Source organism: Meriones unguiculatus, chromosome 3 (genome assembly GCF_030254825.1).
Source record: "Meriones unguiculatus strain TT.TT164.6M chromosome 3, Bangor_MerUng_6.1, whole genome shotgun sequence".
In the NCBI taxonomy this organism is placed as follows: domain Eukaryota; kingdom Metazoa; phylum Chordata; class Mammalia; order Rodentia; family Muridae; genus Meriones; species Meriones unguiculatus.
The window spans coordinates 137,113,949-137,122,315 of NC_083351.1; the positions used below are offsets into that span (position 1 = coordinate 137,113,949).

The 8,367-nt window shown below is 40.6% G+C and overlaps 1 pseudogene; it reads right to left on the bottom strand.

The window, feature by feature from the left end:
* Window positions 1-5,524: 5,524 nt before the first annotated feature.
* LOC110563894 (actin-1-like) lies at window positions 5,525-7,419 on the bottom strand (annotated as a pseudogene).
* Window positions 7,420-8,367: the final 948 nt, after the last annotated feature.

The window sequence follows — 8,367 nt, forward strand, 5'->3', positions numbered from 1 at the left end:
TGCAAATAGTGATACTTTGACTTCTTCCTTTCTGAATTGTATCCCCTTGATCTCCTTTAGTTGTCTTATTGCTCTAGCTAGGACTTCAAATGAACCAAGAACCACATGCCCAAGGAGGGCAACACCCACAATGCTCTGGGCCCTCCACCATCAATCACTAATTAAGGAGATGCCCCACAGAAAGAACTGAGAGGGACATTTTCTCAATTAAGGCTTTCTCCTTTCAGATGACCTTAGCTTGTGTCAATTTGACATAAACAAGTCAGCACACCTATCCAGTGTTTTCCATATTAATTACCATTACTCAGGCTACTCTACTTGGTTCCTCAGGAATTCAGAATATATTTTCCAGTTCCACCTCAGAGGGGAAAACAGAGCAGAATTCTCTGAACATAAGTTATGCTAACCACTTTTTAAAGATTTATTCATCATTTATACAACATTCTGCTTGCACTCCAGATATTACTATAGATGGTTATGAGCCACCGTGCAGTTGCTGGGAATTGAACTCAGAACCTTTGGAAGAACAGTGAGTGTTCTTAACCTCTGAGCCATCTTTCCAGCCCATGCTAACCATTTTTTAGAGCTAAGTCCCTTCATGTCTCATCAGTATGCTTATTCGTATGAAATGTGACTTTGTCTCCTGTGCCAATTGGGGATGGGCATGGAGATTCAGGATCATTATGATAAAACTCTGCTAGCTAAGCATTTCTTTGTTGGACAAAAGAACAGCAATAGACCAGCCCTTTTCTTGTAACTCATTAAGAGTCTTTCTTTTTTGTTTTTAATAAATGTATTTTCCATATCCCATTTTTAGGAGATACTTACATCCTCCTAATCCTTTATACCAAACTCCTGCTTATGAGAGACTTAACAGCTAAAATCCACATATACACAAACACATACCATAGTTGTGTGTTGGGAATTTAGTTACGTCAGTCAAGGTGATTTTGGGGCTGGAGAGATGGCTCAGAAGAGTTCTGGCTGCTCTTCCCAAGGTCCTGAGTTCCATTCCCAGGAACCACATTGTGGCTCACAACGCCTATAAAGAGATCTGGTGCCCTCTTCTGGTGTGTAGGCCTACATGCAGGCAGAACACTGTATACATAATAAATATTTTTAAAAGAGGATTTTTTTTTTAACCAGCCGAGGAATATTTCATTGTGTGAATGTATCACGTTTTTGTCTGTTCATCCATTGAAAAGCAACTTGGTTGATTTTGATTTGTGTCTATTTTGAATCGAGCAGCAATGAACTCAGGTGAAGAAGTGTCTCTGTGGTACTATGAATCATCCTTTGCAATATGCCCAAAAGTTGTACAGCTGAGTCTTGAGGTAGATCGACTCCTAGATTCCCGAGGAAACACATTGTTTTCTATACTGGTTGTACAAGTTTGTACTCCAGCATACAATGGGTAAGTGTCCCTCTTACCCACATTTTTAGCTGCATGAGCTATTATTGGTTTTGTTTTGTTCTGTTGGTATTCTGGGTATGCTGGCAGGCTCAAGATGAAATCTGGAAGTTGTTTCGGTTTGCATACTCTGATAACTACAGATGTTGAACATTTGTTTAAGTATTTCACAGATCCTTGACTTTCTTCCTATGAGAATCTTATGTTTTGATCTACAGTGCATTTTTAGTTGGGTAGCATGGTAAGTAGTATATTTTATAGTCAAATATTACACATATGAGATGTAATGTAAGGTAAATTTTGAACATGTTGCAGCACAAAAAGAGATTACAGAAAAAAAATATCTGGCTAGCTGAAAGAACATAAAGCTGGGAATAATACCCCTTTGTTACCCAGTTGGAACAATTGAAAAACTGAGATGATCAAAGAATGGGCTACATTAAGAGTCTCTTTGAACTGAGAGAGTGAGAAAGTTAACAGGGAGAAGAAATACTGAGACATTTGCCAAAAAAGAACAGAAAAGGGGGGAACTGTCTTTCCTATACTTTTTAAAATTTATTTTTAAATTTATTGCAATTTATTCACTTTGTATCCCAGCTGTAGCCCCCTCTCTCCTCTCCTCCTGAGTCACCGGCCAGCAGTGACACCTGAATACCATCTGAGAGAGGGCTGGGAGAGAGAGAGACAGGGTGACACAGAGAAGGACACCAAGTCTACATGCTGATCCAGGTGTCAATTTAATGGACGTCAGATTAACACTTAAGTAGGCAAAACAGTACAAGCAGTTTCTCACGTAGGAGCTTTACTTGGTCAAAGCAAAGCAGAGCTCACTCAAAGTTACACAGAGCCTGCTGTCTGGTTACTATGGTTGCACAGAGTTTCTCAGGGTTAGAGCAGTCTGCTGTAGGGCCACCAAGGTCAGTTTTTGAGAAACTGGACTTTGGAAAATAGCCAAAGCCAAGAGGCCGAATTCCACTGCTCAATACTATTAACTCCAAATTTGCCATTAACTCCAAAAAGGCTGCCACACTCCTGGTCCCACCCTCCCTACCTCTTTTCCTCCCATGCCCCTCCCCTAGTCCACTGATAGCTGAGGTCCTCCTCCCCTACTATCTGACCCTAGCCTATCAGGTCTCATCAGGACTGTCTGCCACAGGGAAGGTGATCAAAGAGCAGGCAATTGAGTTTATGCCAGGGATTGTCCCTGCTCCCCTTACTATGATGGAGAAAACAAAATATTCTATGACAAAACTAAACTTAATATCAACACAGCAACCCAGCCCTACAGAAGATACTAGAAGGACAACCCCATTCTAACAAAAACAATTACACTCAAGAAAACAGAGGATATAGATAACTTCACAATAAAAAATTAAAACACACATAGAAACACAGTAACACCACCAACTCCACAATAAAAGGAACTAACATTCATTGGTCATTATTATCTGTCAACATCAATGGACTCAATTCTCCAATAAAAAGACACAGACTGAACAGAATGGTTGCGGAAACAGGATCCAACATTCTGCTGCATCCAAGAAACCCACCTGTTCAATAAAGATAAATACTACCTCAGAGTAAAGGGCTGGAAAAATGTTTTTTTCCAAGCAAATGGACCCAGAAAACAAGCTGGGGTAGCTATTCTAATATCTAATAAAATAGACTTTCAATCAAAATTAATCAAAAAAGATGAGGAGGGGCACTTCATTCTCATCAAAGAAAAATCCATCAGGAGAACATCACAATTCTGAACATCTATGCCCCAAACACTAGAGCACCTACATTTGTAAATTAAACATTTAGGCTTAATCACACTTTGATCCCAACACTCTAATAGTGGAGACATCAACACTCCATTCTCACCAAGGGACATTTCATCTAGACAGAAGCTAAACAGAGGGAAATAATGACACTTGCAGAGGTCCTAAACCAAATGGACCTAATAGATGTTTACAGAACAATTTACCCAACTCAAAAGAATATACCTTCCCTTTAGCACCTCATGGAACCCTCTCCAAAATAGACCATATAGTTTCTCACAAAGCAAGTCTCAACAAATACAAGAAGATTGAAACATTCCCTTTTATCTGATCTGACCACCATCGACTAACACTCTACCTCAGAAACAACAGAAATAGCTAAAAGCCTACATACACGTGGAAAATGAACAACACGCTACTCAAAGACACCTGGGTCAGGGAATAAATAAAGAAATCAAAGACTTCCTTGAATTCAATGAAAATGAAGGCACAACATTTCCAAACTTATGAGACACAATGAAAGCAGTGCTAAGAGAAAAATCCATAGCACTAACTGCCTTCAAGAAGAAATTTGAAACATCTCATACAAGCAACTTAATGTCTCACCTAAAAACCCTAGGGGGGAAAAAGAAGAAGTAGACACACCCAAGAGGAGTAGATGGCTGGACATAATTAAACTCAGGGCTGAAATCAATAAAATACAAACAAATAAAACAATTCAAAGAATCAATGAAACCAAGAGCTGGTTTTTTTTTTCTTAAGAAAATCAACAAGATAGCCAAACCCTTAGCCAAACTAACTAAAAGGCAGAGAGAAACTATCCAAATCAGCAAAATCAGAAATGAAAAGGGGGCATAACAACAGACACTGAGGAAATCCAAACAATCATTAGGTCTTAACTACAAAAGAGTATATGCTACAAAATTTAAAAATCTAAATGGACAATTTTCTTGATAGATTCCATTTACCAAAATTAAATCAAGATCAGGTAAATAGATTGAATAGTCCTATATTGCCCAAGGAAATGGAAGCAGTCATCAAAAGTCTCCCATCCAAAAAAGCCCAGGGCCAGATGGTTTCAGTGCAGAATTCTATCAATCCTTAATAGAACAGCTAACTCCAATTCTCTTCAGACTGTTCCACAAAATAGAAACAGAAGGAACATTACAAACTCATTCTATGAAGCTACCCTCACCTTGATACCTAAACCACACAAAGACCCAACCAAAAGAAAAGAACTTCAGAACTATCTCTCTTATGAACATTGATGCAAAATGCTCAATAAAATATTTGCAAACTGAATCCAAGAACACATAAAAAAATATTATCTACCATAACCAAGTAGGCTTCATCCCAGGCATGCAGGGTGTTTCAATATATGGAAATCCATCAATGTAATTCACTATATAAACAAACTGAAGGAAAAAAATGCATGATCATCTCCTTAGACACCACAAAAGCATTTGACAAAATCCAACACCCATTCATGTTTAAAGTCTTGGAGAGTTCAGGGATACAAGACACATACCTAAACATAGTAAAAACAACATACAGCATGCCTATAGCAAACATCAAACTCAATGGAGAGAAACTTAAATCAGTCTCACTGAAATCAGGGACAAGGCAAGGCTGCCCACTCTTTCCATATCTCTTCAACATAGTACTTCAGTCCCAGATTGAGCAAAAGACAACTAAAGGCGACCAAGGGGATACAAATTGGAAATGAAGTCAAAGTAGCACTATTTGCAGATGATATGAGAGTATACATGAGAGCAATCCCAGAAATTCAACCAGAGAACTCCTTCAGCTGATAAACACCTTCAGCAAAGTGGCTGGATATTAAAAAAAAAAAAAAAAATCAGAAGCCCTCTTGTATTCCAAAGACAAAAGGTCCAAGAAAGAAAACAGGGAAACAACACCCTTCACAATAGCCACTAATAAAGGAAAGTACCTTGGTGTGACTCTAAGCAAGCAAGTGAAAGACCTGTTCTATAAAAACGTCAATTTTTAAAGAAAGAAATTGAAGAAGATATCACTGTTGGAGATCACTGAATGTTGGCTGAAGATCCAACAGGCTAGGGATTTCTTTTCCATAGCTTGTTCTCCTCAGCCTCCAAAGGACCAAGCCACATGGCCTGAGGACTACATCAAGTTATGCATAGGATATCAAACATGTACCAGCAGTATTAAACATGCAAGTTGAATACGAGATCTCAAATCAGCAACAAGTTCTTTGGTCCAATGCTGATATTACATTTTTGTGAGGTTACATGAGGTATACATCTGCCAGAGCAAATTGATATTTCAAGATCAGTTTATGGAGCAGATGCCCAGCATCTACTCAGTCAATCTAGAAGCATTTGTGGTGGGCTATGGAAGGACCCCACTCCTCATACTCCTGTTTGCTAATCCATATCTGCCTGAAGGTGGGCAGTGAGGCCATAATGGAGCTGCCAATCCAGACTCATTGCAAGCAATGCTCTTGACTTTTATTGTGCTGGGTGCTAGGGCTGTGATCTCCTTCAGCAGCCTATCATTCATGCCTGGACACATGGTGGTACCACCAGACAGCACAATGTTGCCAGACAAGCTCTTGTGGATGTCCACATCACACTTCAAGATGGAACAGTAGGTGGCATATTGAATGCCCAACGACCCAAAGACTCAATGCCCAGGAAACTGGGATGGAAAGCACCTCTGGGCACGAGAATCACTCATTGCCTACAGTGTTGTAGGTGACTATTAATATTTACTATTAATATATCTTTTAGTAAAGCTGTTGTTAATCCTAAATAGCTGTATAACCAAATCAACACACAGAGACTAGGATTTAGTTAGTTAACCTGGAACACAATGCTGGGCAATGGTTGTTCTATCATAAACCTCCAAGCCCACGTAGTTTCTACCATTCAGAGTTCCCACATTGCACTTGAGTTTAGTGATATATTAGGTCCAGTCCATCTCTCCACATCATTCCAAGACCTTTCCTCCAGCTCTGCTTTCCCAGCTCTCTCCTCCCTTCTCTCCTCCTCTGCCTCCCACACCTTCCTGTCCTCTGGCTCCTCCCTCTCTTCCTGCTCCCTTTTCATTGCTCAACATTGTGGCTAGTTGCTTTATTTTGGCATGTTTACACAAAGTTGAGACAGGTGATGCTTAGAATAAGTATCACAATGCAATGTCCGGACTGAAACCAGAGAGTGGGGGAGAGAAATCAGCATTTGAACGAACAAGGGTAAGGTGCATACATTCCAAAAGAACATTATACCAGCACTATAGTGAGGATGTGACAATCAGGCAGCCTGTACCTTTGCTCCAAAAGAGAGTACGTAACAGAGGCCATTTCTTGATCAAAATCTAAGGCAACATAACACAGTTTTTCTCTCATGTCACATACAATCTCCCACTCAGCTGTGGTTCCACTCAGTGAGGATCTTCATGAGGTAATCTGTCAGTTCCCTGCCATCCAGGTCTAGATGCAGGATGGCATGGGGAAGGGCATAGCCTTCATAGATGGACACTGTATGTGTGACTCCATCACCAGAGTCCAGGACAATTCCTTTTATGCGCCCTGAGGCATACAGAGCCAGCATTGGCTAAATGGCCACAAATGTGGCTGGAGTGTTAAGGGTTTCAAACATTATTTGCATCTCTGTTAATCTTAGGGTTCAAGGGGTATTCTGTAGGAAGCACTGGATGAAAGTGAATAAACTATAATTAACATACAAAAATTAAAATTAAAAAAGAAAATGCAAATGGGAAGCATTTACTAAAGCATTTTAAAAACTATGATATTATAAAACCATCTTTTTATCAGCAATCTATTCAGAGCAGGTTTTATTTTTTTCCAGGAATGAACTACATAGAGTCTTAAAGTTGCATCTGATTAAAAACAAAAGAAATAAAAAACAAAAAAAAAATAAAAACAAACAAACAAACAAAAAGAAGGACTTTGTGTTCCTCAGAAGCCACACACAGCTTGTTGTAGAAGGTGTGGTGCCCAATCTCCTCCATGTCATTGAATGCTCAATAGGATACTTCTGGGTCAGGGGTCAGGAGACCCTTCTCGCTTTGGGCCTCATTGCCTACATAGGAGTCGTTCTTGCCCATGTCAAATATGATGCTTTCACATCGAGGTCTCCCAGTGATGAAAGGGAACACTGCCCTGGGGGCATTATCACCAACAAACCCAGCTTTGCACATTCCAGAGCCACTGTAAATGACTACTGCTCTGGTTTCTTCTCTGGTTGCCTCTGGGATAGGAAAGAGAAAGCAGCAGAAGATGTTCAGTTTAGACCAGTGGCAGACACTGGGCATGAAATAAAAACCAAAAATCAATGAAATGTAATCTACAGCTGAAATATTTACTTCTTATAAAAATACTGAGGAGACCTGATAAGCCAGGGTCAGATGGAAGGGGAGGAGGTCCTCCACTATCAGAGTACTGGGGAAAGGGCATAGGAGGAGATGAGGAAGGGCAGGATTGGGAGGGGATGAGGGTGGAGATACAGCTGGGATAAAAACCGAATAGATTGTAACAAATAAAAAAATTATATTAAAAAACTCAAAAAATAATTGTGGAGAGCCGAGACTCAGACGCCACTAGGTGGCGCTGACATCCCGCCCTCAAAACTGTAAACAGCCTCTAGTACACATGCGCGGATTGCGTAAGCACGCTAAGCATGCTGGGCCCGAGTCATCAGGCGGGGTAAACCTGAGCAGCCAATCAGGGTATTCATACGTCACTCAGGTGCGACCCAGGCTTATATAAACAGCGCCACATTGGGGCTTCCTCCTCTCCCTCTCCCCGCCCGGGGTGGGCGGCCTGCGGGATGCCATGGCGTCTCTCGGCCAATGCCTGCGGCCCTCTCCTCTCCGTTTTCCATCGCGTGACTGTAATAAAGATATCGTTGCGGGAGGATTCTGTGTCCGCATGGGTTTCTGCCGGCGAGACTATCACGCAGCTCCCAACAAATAATAAAATAAAAAATAAACACTGATTGGTATTTCAATGTGCCATTTGGTCACATACTACACCCCAGAATGTTCCATCCATACCAACACACAAAGGGTTAATGGGTGCTGCTTTTCCTGAAATTAGTTTAGGGTTTACTGATCCTAACTCTATTTTCATCCATTGAGCAGAAACTTATTTTGATTTTCCATCATAAGTTTTTCTCATGTGCTGGTGAAATC